At 42.3% G+C, this 12,085-nt stretch overlaps 1 non-coding gene across 1 annotated transcript; it reads right to left on the reverse strand.

The window, feature by feature from the left end:
* Window positions 1–10,279: 10,279 nt before the first annotated feature.
* LOC141422000 (U6 spliceosomal RNA) lies at window positions 10,280–10,385 on the reverse strand. The gene has a single exon (XR_012446669.1). It is a non-coding gene; the product is annotated as a U6 spliceosomal RNA (small nuclear RNA).
* Between the last annotated feature and the right edge of the window lie 1,700 nt (window positions 10,386–12,085).

Consider the following 12,085-nt stretch of genomic DNA (forward strand, 5'->3'; position numbering starts at 1 on the left):
TTCCCTTCTTGCTTATGTAGTTCTGAATGGAAATCCAATGTAATTTTTAATCCTTGCTTCTCATGAGATAGGTTCCCTGCCCTACTTCCCACACCCTACTCTTCCATTTATTTCTTTTTGTCTTTGATTTTCTTCAGTTTGAATATGATATACCTAGGTGCTGTTGTTTTGTGTTGGTGTTTATCCTGCTTGCTGTTCTCTAAGCTTTCTGGATCTGGGTTTGGTGTCTACCATAAATTTTGGGCAATTCTCAGTCATTGCTTCACACATTTCTTCTGTTCTTTATCTGCTGTTCTCATGTGTATGCTACATCTTTTGTAATTGTTCCTCAATTGTTGGACATTATAATCTGTCCTTTTCATTCTGTTTCCTCTATTGATATTTCTTCAAGTGCACGATTCTTCACTCAATTCATCTGTCGATGAACCCCTCAAAGACATTCTCTGTTTCTGTCACTGTGTTTTTTATTTCTAACATTTCCTTTTGGTTCTTTCTTGGAATTTCTGTCTCTCAGCTTACATTTTGCACCGGATCCTGCGTCTTCACCTTTTCCCTTCGAACCATAGCGTATCGGCCATAGTTTTAAAATTCCTGGTCAGAAATTCCAGTATCTTTGCCATGTCTGAGTCCGGTTCTGATCCTTGGATTTTGAGGTGTGGCTCAAGTGATAGAGCACCTGCTTTGTAAGCACAAAACCCTGAGTTCAAACACCAGTCCCACACAAAAACTTTAAAGGTTTAAAATGGTTCTGATGCTTGCTGTCTCTTCAAACTAGTATTTTTTGGTGGTGGTAGTGGTCTTTCAGTGTGCTGTGTAATTTTTTTTTCTTTTTTTTTGAGGTACAGAGGATTGAGCTCAGGGCCTCACACTTGCCAGGTAACTGCTCTGCCACATGAGCTACACCCCCAGTATTTTTTGCCTTTTTAATTTGTTTTTTGGATAGGGTCTCGTGCTTTTGCCCAGACCACCTCAGATCATGATTCTCCTGTCTCTGCCTCCTAAGTACCTAGGATTATATGCATGTGCCACCATACCAGGCCTGCCATGTAGCTTTTTGTGGAAAGTCAGATGTATGGATAAATGGGACAGAGGAAATAAGTCTTTAGTGTAAGGTTTTATGGTACTCTGACTAGGTGTTAGGATATATTTATTGTTTGTGTTAGAGACTAAAGTTTCTTCTGGTATCGTTATAGGCTCCCTCTTGCCTTTGGTGTTCCCTAGAGACCTCTTAAATAAGTTCTAAGATAGTGTGGGTTTTTTGTATTGCATTCCCCTGTCATTATACAAGTGCTCTCTTGGTGGTAAGGAATGGAGGTGGGGAACAACTTCCTATACTCCTACAATTAGGCTGTCTTAGAACCTGTTCTGGTAGCTATGACTTTCACAAGTGCTTCTCAGTCTCTGACCCTTCCCCTTCCCGCCATCCCCCAGTCCTCCCACCTCTGCCTCCTTCCCAGTCCCTAGGTAAAGCAGGAAAGCCAGAGCAGGCTGGCGCTGAGTATTTATTTCCCTTTCCCAAGTCAGTTAGGCCCTCTTGATGACCTAAGTTACTGAGTTAGTTTTTCCTGAGGGCAGGCCTTGTTAAAAATGGAGTTCTCTGAGCCCGGTGCTAGTGACTCATGCCTGTTACCCTAGCTACTTGGAGAGTTGAGGTTTGAGGCCAGCCCAGGCAAATAGTTCATGAGACCACTTCCAACCCCCATCTCCAAAATAACCAAAGCAAAATGAACTGGAGACGTGACTCAAGTAGTGGAGCACCTGCTTTGTAAGCACAAAACCCTGAGTCCAAACCCAACCCCAGTCCCACAAAAAAAAAAAAAAAAAAAAGAATGCTCCAGCTTTTCCACTCCCCTGGCAGAAGCTCAAGGGGACTTTTCTCTGACAGAACCTAGGAAAGCTTCATAAAAGTATGGAGACCCACCTTCAGAATGGGACCCCTGGAGTTTTTATTTGTCAGTAACACTTTTAAGTTTTCTGATCCTGGTCCTGGTTTTCACAGTCGTTCCTGCTCCTGATAAGCCGTGGTTTTCTTTCTTATTTTTCTCCTTAGTCATATATTCATATGTGCATACATTGGGCCATTTCTCCCCTCCCCGATCCTCTTCCTCGCCCCCCCCCCCTTGCTTCCAGGCAGAATCTGTTCTGCCCTTCTCTCCAATTTTGTTGAAGAGAAGACATAAGCAATAATAAGAAAGACATAGCATTTTTGCTAGTTGAGATAAGGATAGCTATACAGAGAGATTCCTAGCATTGCTTCCATGTATAAGTGTGTTACAGCCCAGGTTGATTCATCTCTACCTGACCTCTTCACTACTTCCTGGTCACCTTCCCATATTGACCTCTGACACATTAAGGTTACTGTGTTAGCTCCTCTGTAGTGGGGACATCAGACACTTTCATGTTTTGGGTTTCCTACCTATCCGCATACCTCCCATATGTGCTCTCCCCTTAGCATGTGACCCAAGTCCAACAACATTACTGCCTTTGCCCTACATCTAGTGTCCACATATGAGGGAGAACATACAATTTTTGGTCTTCTGAGCCTGGCTAACCTCACTCAGAATGATGTTCTCCAGTTCCATCCATTTACTTGGCAAATGATAAGATTTCATTCTTCTTCATGGCTGAGTAAAACTCCATTGTGTATAAGTACCACATTTTCTTGATCCATTCGTCAGTAGTGGGGCATCTTGGTTGTTTCCATAACTTGGCTATTGTGAATAGCGCTGCAATAAACATGGGTGTGCAGGTGCCTCTGGAGTAACCTATGTCACATTCTTTTGGGTATATCCTCAGGAGTGGGATTGCTGGATCATATGGCAGATCTATGTTTAGATTTTTAAGGAGTCTCCAAATTTTTTTCCAGAGTGGTTGCACTAGCTTGCATTCCCACCAGCAGTGTACTAGTGTTCCTTTTTCCCCACATTCTCGCCAACACCTGTTGGTGGTGGTGTTTTTGATGGCTATTCTAACAGGGAGGAGGTGGAATCTTATTGTGGTTTTAATTTGCATTTCCTTTATGGCCAGAGATGGTGAGCATTTTTTCATGTGTTTTTTGGCCATTTGAATTTCTTCTTTTGAGAAAGTTCTGTTTAGTTCACTTGCCCATTTCTTTAATGGTTCATTGATTTGGGGAGAATTTAGTTTTTTGAGTTCCCTATATATTCTGGTTATCAGTCCTTTGTCTGATGTGTAGCTGGCAAATATTTTCTCCCACTCTGTGGGTGTTCTCTTCAGTTTAGAGATCATTTCTTTTGTTGTACAGAAGCTTTTTAATTTTATGATGTCCCATTTGTCCATCCTTTCTCTTAGTTGCCGAGCTGCTGGGGTTCTATTGAGGAAGTCCTTGCCTATACCTATTACTCCCAGAGTATTCCCTGCTCTTTCCTGTGTAACTTCAGAGTTTCGGGTCTGATATTAAGGTCTTTGATCCATTTTGAGTTGACACTAGTACAGGGTGATAGACATGGATCTAGTTTCAGTTTTCTGCAGGCAGATAACCACTTTTCCCAGCAACATTTGTTGAAGAGGCTGTCTTTTCTCCATCATATATTTTTGGCACCTTTGTCAAAAATAAGGTGGGTATAGTTGTGTGGATTCATATCCGGGTCCTCCATTCTGTTCCACTGGTCTTCATACCGTTTTTTGTGCCAGTACCATGCTGTTTTTATTGCTATTGCTTTGTAATATAATTTGAAGTCAGGTATGGTGATACCTCCAGCATTGCTCTTTTTGCTGAGTATTGCCTTGGCTATTCGTGGTCTCTTGTGTTTCCAAATGAACTTTAGGGAAGATTTTTCAATCTCTGTGATGAACATCATTGGGATTTTGATGGGAATTGCATTAAACGTGTAGATTACTTTTGGTAATATAGCCATTTTTACTATGTTGATTCTACAAATCCATGAGCATGGGAGATTTTTCCATCTTCTGTAGTCTTCTTCTATCTCTTTCCTCAAGGGTTTGTAGTTCTCCTTGTAGAGGTCATTCACATCCTTTGTTAAATATACTCCTAGGTATTTGATTTTTTTTTTGAGGCTATTGTAAATGAAATTGTTTCCATATAGTCTTCTCAGTTTGTTCGTTGTTGGTATATAGAAAAGCTAATGACTTTTGTAAGTTGATTTTGTATCCTGCCACCTTGCTGTAGCTGTTTATGATGTCTAGGAGCTTTTGGGTAGAGTTTTTTGGGTCTTTAAGATATAGGATCATGTTGTCTGCAAATAGGGATATTTTGACAGTTTCTTTACCTATTTGGATTCCTTTTATTTCTTCTTTTTGTCTAATTTGTCTAGGAATTCCAGGACTATGTTGTGTAGGAGTGGGGATAGTGGGCACCCTTGTCTCATTCCTGATTTTAGGGGAAATGGTTTCAGTTTTTCACCATTAAGTATAATGCTGGCTGTAGGTTTGTCATATATAGCTTTTATAATGTTGAGGTACTTTCCTTCTATTCCTAGTTTTCTTAGAGCTTTTATCATGAAATGATGTTGGATCTTATCAAAGGCTTTTTCTGCATCTATTGAGATGATCAAGTGGTTTTTGTCTTTGCTTCTGTTAATGTGGTATATTACATTTATAGATTTGCATTTGTTGAACCACCCCTGCATCCCTGGGATGAAGTCGACTTGGTCGTGGTGAATGATCTTTCTGATGTGTTGTTGGATTCGGTTTGCCATTATTTTATTGAGGATTTTTGCATCAATGTTCATTAAGGAGATTGGCCTATAGTTCTCCTTTTTGGAGGTGTCTTTGCCTGGTTTTGGGATAAGTGTAATACTGGCTTCATAAAATGAGTTAGGCAGTGTTCCTTCCCTTTCTGTTTCGTGGAAAAGTTTAAGAAGAGTTGGTATTAGTTCTTCTTTAAAGGTCTGATAGAATTCAGCAGAGAATCCATCAGGTCCTGGACTTTTCTTTTTTGGGAGACTCTTTATTGCTGCTTCAGTTTGATTTTGTGTTATAGATCTATTCAGGTGATTAATATCCTCTTGGTTCAATTTTGGGTGGTCAAAAGTATCTAGAAATTTGTTCATTTCTTCAAGATTTTCAAATTTATTTGAATATAGGTTCTCAAAGTAGTCTCTGATGATTCCCTGGATTTTTGTGGTGTTTGTTGTTATCTCCCCTTTTGCATTTCTGATTTTACTGATTTGGGTTTTTTCTCTCCTCATTTTAGTCCGGTTTGCCAGGGGTCTGTCAATTTTGTTTATTTTTTCAAAGAACCAGCTTTTTGTTTCGTTGATTCTTAGTATGGTTTTTTTTGTTTGTTTGTTTCTATTTCATTAGTTTCAGCCCTTATTTTTATTGCTTCTCTCCTTCTGATTGTTTTTGGTTTTGTTTGTTCTTGTTTTTCTAGGAGTTTGAGATGTAGCATTAGGTCATTGATTTGAGATCTTTCTGTCCTTTTAATAAGCCATGGTTTTCTGTAATTGTGTCTCTTCAATTTGGGTACACCAGTTTTCTCTGTGCTTGCAGTTTTGAGTTGCTGGTTTTCAGTTTGTTCAGCTTTTTCTTTCTTGTGAGGAGAGAGGTGAGGGCTTACCAGCTTCCTCCATCAAAGACCAGAAGTCATTATCTCCCCTTTATGATCTGCATTTCCTCTGTGTTCCATATTGCTGTGCATGACACCTGTCTTTATGGCACAATAAGAGATCCAGGCTCCCCCCTCAGTGCCCTCCCTCCTCCTCTTGAAATCTAAATGATCACCAGATCTAATCACTTCTTCCTGTGTAAGCATCACGCCCACCCTGTTCTTCATTCTTAACTTCCTTATTTCAAGTTCTCCAGAATTTCACCCTGAGAGGACTCTATTCCCTTTACCTTCAGCCCAGCCTCTCTCCAAATTTATCTTCCCAATTGTTTTTCTTCTCTCTCTCTCTCTCTTTTTTTTTTTTTTTTTTGGTGGGACTGGGGTTTGAACTCAGGGCTTCATGCTTGCTAGGGAGGTGCTCTACCACTTGAGCCACTCTGCCACCTTTCCTCCCGATTTCTTTTTTTCTTTTTTTGTGGTACTGGGGCTTGAACTAGGGCCTTTACCTTGAGCCTCTCCACCAGCCCTATTTTTGTGAAAGGTTTTTTTGAAATAGGGTTTCACGAACTCTTTGCCCAGGCTGGCTTCGAATCATGATCCTCCTGATCTCTGCCTCCTGAGTAGCTAGGATTACAGGTGTGAACCACTGATGCCCATCCTCCCAATTTCTTTTCCATGTTGCTTTCATCACAAATCTGGTGAAATGCAAAACTGACCTTAATAATCCTAACTAAAGCTCCCCCTTACTTTCAGAAGTCCAAACCCTAAAATATGGCAAAAAGATTTGATCTGGAGATCAAATCCAGGGCTTTGTGTGTACTTAACAAATGCTCTATACCTCCAGTCAGCCTGGCCCAGTCTTACCTACCTCTTCAAGCACATCCCTTGCCAGTTTACACTCATCAAACTGTTTACATTTTCCAAATACAGTGTGTTGTTTCACATTTCTGTGCTTTGCATATGCTGAATGATCCTTTGTTCCCTGACTTTTCGTTTGTTTGTTTTGATGCAGTATCATACTATATAACCCAGGCTGGCCTTGAACTTTCTCTGTAGTCCAGGCTGGCCTTAAACTCATGATCCTCCTACCTCAGACTCTCTAGTGCTCGGATTATAGACATGTGCCAACACATCTTTGCCTCTATTTTTAAATTTTTTTGGCAGTGTTGAGTAGCAAACCCAGGGCCTCATACATACTATGCAAGCATTCTACCACCAAGGTAAACTCCAGCCCATTCTTCTCATCTTTCATGGCTCAGCTGCAAACTACCTCCATGCAGCCCTTCTGGATCAACCCAGGATTCACAGTTCTCTGGCCCCTTCAGTATCCTGTACATCACTCTCCTACTGTGACAAGATTGGTCCTTGTCATGCAGAGCATATTTCATAAGGATTAGATGAATTGATTTTTTTTTTCACTCAGGGCCTCACACTTACTAGGCAGGTGCTCTACAACTTGAGCCACTCCAGCCCTGTTTTGTGTTGGTTGCTTTTGAGATAGGGTCTCTCTAAGTATTTGCCCCTTACCCCTCGCTGGGCGGGATTAGATAGAGTGCTTAGAACAAAGCCAGGCTCCTAGTGAGCGCTGTATACACATTTACTGGTATGTCGCTTTTTGGTGTCTACAGAGGATTGGTTCCAGGAACCCCCATGGATAACAAAATCTGCAGATGCTAAAGTGCCTTCTATAAAAATCTCACAGTATTTGTATATAACCTACACACATCCTCCTGTGTACTTTAAATAATCCCTAGATTAATAACTAATAATATATAGATGTTATGTAAGTAGTTGTTATGCTATATTGCTTAAGGGATAATGGCAAGGAAAGGATCTGTGTTCAGTATCGACAATTTTTTTCAGTATTTTCAGTCTTTGGTTGGTTGGGTATGGGACCATGGGACATATGGAGGGTCGATTTTATTTAGAATGTTTACATGTCTGTTACCCCCACTGGGTGGGAGCACCCTGAGGGAAGAGCCTGCTTTTTTTTCGCCCCCCTTGGTACTGGGGTTTGAACTCAGGGCCTCACAATTACTAAACAGGCTCTGTACCACTGAAGCCACTCCATCAGCCCCTTTCGAAGACTTCTTAAACTCAAAGGTTCAAGAAGATATGTGATGGGTACTCAGAACACCAGTCACAGGGTCTCATAGCTTCTGCTGGCTCAAGGAGGGTGCAGGCAGGAGGAACACAGAAAAAGTACAGCTGAGAAGAAAATCAGGAGGTGGTGATTCTCCATTGTTAGTGTGCATAGGAGTTGACCCCTGAGTGGGCTTGTTGTGAGCTCTTCTACAGGGGTTCTGACACCTGCTCTCTAGTGATCAGCCTGGTAAACTAGGAGCCTCAGAAGGTCCAAAACAGCTCACTGCAAATCAGACATAGTGATGCAAGCCATTAAATGGGCAACTCAAGTGGATTTCTTAGAACCAAGACTAACAACATACCTTTTATTTTTTTGCCATATTGGGGTTTGAAATCAGGGCCTACACCTTGAGCCACTCCACCAGCCCTTTTTTTTTGTGATGGGTTGTTTTTGAGATAGGGTCTTAGGAACTCAGGAACTATTTTCCCTAGGGCTGGCTTTGAGCTGTGATCCTCCTGAACTCTGCCTCCTGAGTAGCTAGGATTATAGGCTTGAGCCATCGGCACCCGGCTGTTTTTTTTTCTTTTTGAGGGTTTCAGGAATATTTGAGCGCTAACAATACAGGGACCAGAGCCAAAACAAACAAAATGTGAAACAAATTGCAAAGTTAAATTTTGTTTTTCTTTGCAGTACTGGGGTGAGCTTGCTATGCAGGCACTGTACTGCTTGAGCCACTTCCCCAGCCATTTGGGGTTTTTTGCTTTTATTATTTTTCATGTAGGATCTGGCATGTTTGCCCATGACTGGCCTCAGATCAACTGTACTTGTATCCTGCATAGCTGGATCGCAGGCATGTACCACCATGCCCAGCTAATTTGTTGAAATATGTGGGTCTTGCTAACTTTTTACCCAAGCTGGCGTTGGGCTTTGATCCTCCCGATCTCTGCCTCCCAAGAAACTGGGATTATAGAAATATGCCACCGTGCCCTCCCAAAGTTAAAAATTTTCAACTCTCACAATAACAGTTTTTCTCCCAGGTGTTAGTGAAAAGGGTATTCTCTTATGTTGCTATTTAATCTTCCTGGAAACCAATGTATCAACAGCCTTAAATTTACTGATTGCCCTTTATGCAGTCATTTTAACTGTAGGGGTTTATCTTATGGAAATAATGAAAAAATGTGCACAAAGATTTATGTGCTTGTGCAAAGATGTTTATCACATTTGGTAATGGCCAAACATTGAGAACATTGCTATTTGTGATAGCAAAACCTTAAATTGCAGGAGTGAGGGATTAAATAAATCATGTCATATCTTTAAGAGAATTTGCTCATCTGTTCTTAAAGTGAAGTACAAGGGTAGATATGGTGGGTCATGCTTAGAATCCCAACTGTGCAGGAGGCACAGGAAGGAGGACCACTGTCTGAGGCTGGCCCCTGACAAAAAGCACAAGGCCCTATCTGGGGGTGTGACTGAAATGGTAGAGTGCAAGGCCCTGAGTTCAAACCCCAGTAGCCCCCCCCAAAAAAAAAAAAGAAAGAAAGAAAAAAATGAAATACAGCCTGTTATCCCAGCACTTGGGAGGCTGAGGCTGGATGGTTTGAATTTGTGGCCATCCTGGGCTATATAGTGAGACTCTGTCTCAAAAAAAAAACCAATTGCCCCCACTGGAGTCTTTGAGTTTGCTCTATAAATTCAAGAAACAATTATAAGTCACATCTTGTAAATTGTTGCTTTTACATTTTAAGTAACAAACGTGCATTGTGTACCCATATGCAAGGCCCTCTTCTAGATACAACAACTTGCGTGTGAACAAAGCATAAAATTTCAGCTCCTTAAAGCTTGTGTTTATGGGGCTGTGGCTCAACTGGTGGAGCACCTGCCTAGCAAGTGTGAGGCCCTGAGTTCAAACCCCAGTACTGCAAAAACAAAAACAAGGTGGGCACCAGTGGCTCACCCCTATAATCCTAGCTACTCAGGAGACAGAGATCAGGAAGATCACAGTTCAAGGCTAGCCCCTGGCAAATAGTTCAAGAGACCCTATCTTGAAAAAAAAATCACAAAAAAGGGCTGGTGGAGTGGCTCAAGGTGTAGGCACTGAGTTCAAGCCCCAGTACTGAAAAAAAAAATACCCCACAGAAAACACAAAAAACAAAACTCGTGTTTTAGAGAAAGGAGATTCTAATAAATAAACAAGCAAATATGTTAATGTCAAATAGTAATTGCTAAAGAGATTGGGAGGTAGGAAAACCAATCAGATTGGATGGTCAGAGGCATCCTTTCCAAGGAGCAGCATTTGAACTAAGCCCTGAACAATAAAAGGTGATGCACGCCTATAATCCCAGCTACTTAGGAGGCAGAGATTGAGAGGATTGGGGTTTGAGGGTAGTCCTGGCAAAAAGTTAACAAGATCCCATCTCAACCAGTAAGCTGGATGTGGTGACATGCACCTGTGATCTCAGCTGTGCAGGAGGCTGTATGTAGCAGATAGCCTACCTGAAAAATAGCTAAAGCTCAGAGTGGGAGAAAGAAAAAAACCTAAACAAAAAAGAGCTAGGGTATTGCTGAAGTGGTAGAGCACCTGCCTAGCAATTGGGACACCCTGAGTTCAATCTCCAGTACTGTCAAAAAATGTTAAGTCACTGCTTCTGTGGAATTTATTTATTTACAATATGGAACACTTCACGAATTTGCATGCCATCCTTGCACAGGGGCCATGCTAATCTTTTCTGTATCATTCCAATTTTAGTGTATGTGCCCCAAAGCGATCACTGGAATTTATATTTTTATCATTTATTTATTTATTGTGGTACTGGGGTTTGAACTCAGTCTCATGCTTACTAAGCAGGTGCTCTACTGCTTGAGCCACTCCACCAGTCCTTTTTTGTGATGGGTTTTTTGAGATAGATTCTCACAAACTTTTTGCCCAGGGCTGGCTTCTGTGATCCTCCTGATCTCTGCCTCCTGAGTAGCTAAGATAAAAGGCATGAGCCACCAGCACCTGGTTGGACTTTACTTTTAGTTGGGTGAGGGGAGACTTAATAAACATTCATAGTTAAAATATTTAATGTGTAAATGCTAAGGAGAAAAATAAAACAGGGAAAAGTGGTGGTGAGGAGGGGAGTGGGCTGAATTTTTAAATGGAATGGCTAGAAAAGGCCTTGCTAAGCTAGTGACTTTTAAGGAAAGACCTTCCATGAGGACCTGGCCATATGGACATACAGGGGAAGAGTGTGCCATGCAGAGGAGAAAGCAAGTACAGAGGTCCTAAGGTGGAAGTGGGCCTGGAGGGCTCAAGAAACACTGGGAGGTAGAGCAGGATGGGGGCCATGTGTGAGAACTGGGAAGTGGGGCCACACCTGCAAGGCACCAAGGGCCATGGGGAGGTCTCTGGCTGCTATAGTGCACAAAGTGTGAAGCCACTGAGGGAGTCAAGCAGATGAATGGCATCACCCCTGTGACAAGTAAAAGCATCCCTAGAATAGGCAGAATGAGGAGGGCGGATGAGAGGGCTGGTATGTCTGTCCAAGTAAGGGCAAATGGAGGCTTGGACTATCATGGGCAGATCAGGAAGAGATTTTGATTATTAGCCAATAATGCAAACAATCAAATATATAGAATGTCAAAATTTAAAATGAAGTTATAAAATAGTGTGGTAAGGAAGACCTCACTAAGATGGTGACACTTAAACAAAACTGGAGCAAGCCCTAGAGACATCTGAGAGAGAACTTCTCAGGCACAGGATGCAGCCATGGAGAGGCCCTGAGGCAGGAGCAGGCCTGGCACTACAGGGAGGTAAAGGGACTGGGGGACCTGGGATGGACAGAGACAGGGGGAGAGAAACAGGGGCTGGGGTCAGAGTAGCAATAAAGATGCTGGCTTTGGGTGAAGGATAGACATGGTCAGACTCACCTGCGCATTCTGGTGATGGGGTGATGGGTAGAGAATGAAAGGGCAAGGAGAAGGACTGGAGGCTGGTGCAGTGAGCCATGGTGGTAGCTGATCGGAGCAGATTCTGGGTACACATGTATGGGACGTGGAGCCATCTAGATTTGTTGGCAGATTGATTGTGGGACATGGGAGAAAGAAAGGAGTCAAGGATAACTCCAAAATCCTGAGTCTAAGAAACGTGGAAAGGTGTGGCTGCAGGAGGCCTGGCTTCCCTCCAGCAGATAAGAATTACGTTTTGGTCACATTACACTATCAGACTTTGGTAGTGATGCTGAGAAGGTGGTAGATGTGTAAGTTTGAAGGCTTTCAAGGAAAACAGCAGGGCTAGTGGTACAGTTTTGGGAGCTAGTGATTCTTAAAATCATGAGACTGGCTGAGATCACATAGGCAGAGGTAGCTGGGTAAGAGAGAGCACCTAGGAGGGGTGGGTGGCCTGAGTCATTTCTCCAGTACCCAGAGGCTGAGCAGAAGAGGAGGTGGCAGCCACTGAGACTCAGGAAGCCCCAGAGGCTATCTTGGGA

This window comes from Castor canadensis, chromosome 3, assembly GCF_047511655.1.
Source record: "Castor canadensis chromosome 3, mCasCan1.hap1v2, whole genome shotgun sequence".
Lineage (NCBI taxonomy): Eukaryota > Metazoa > Chordata > Mammalia > Rodentia > Castoridae > Castor > Castor canadensis.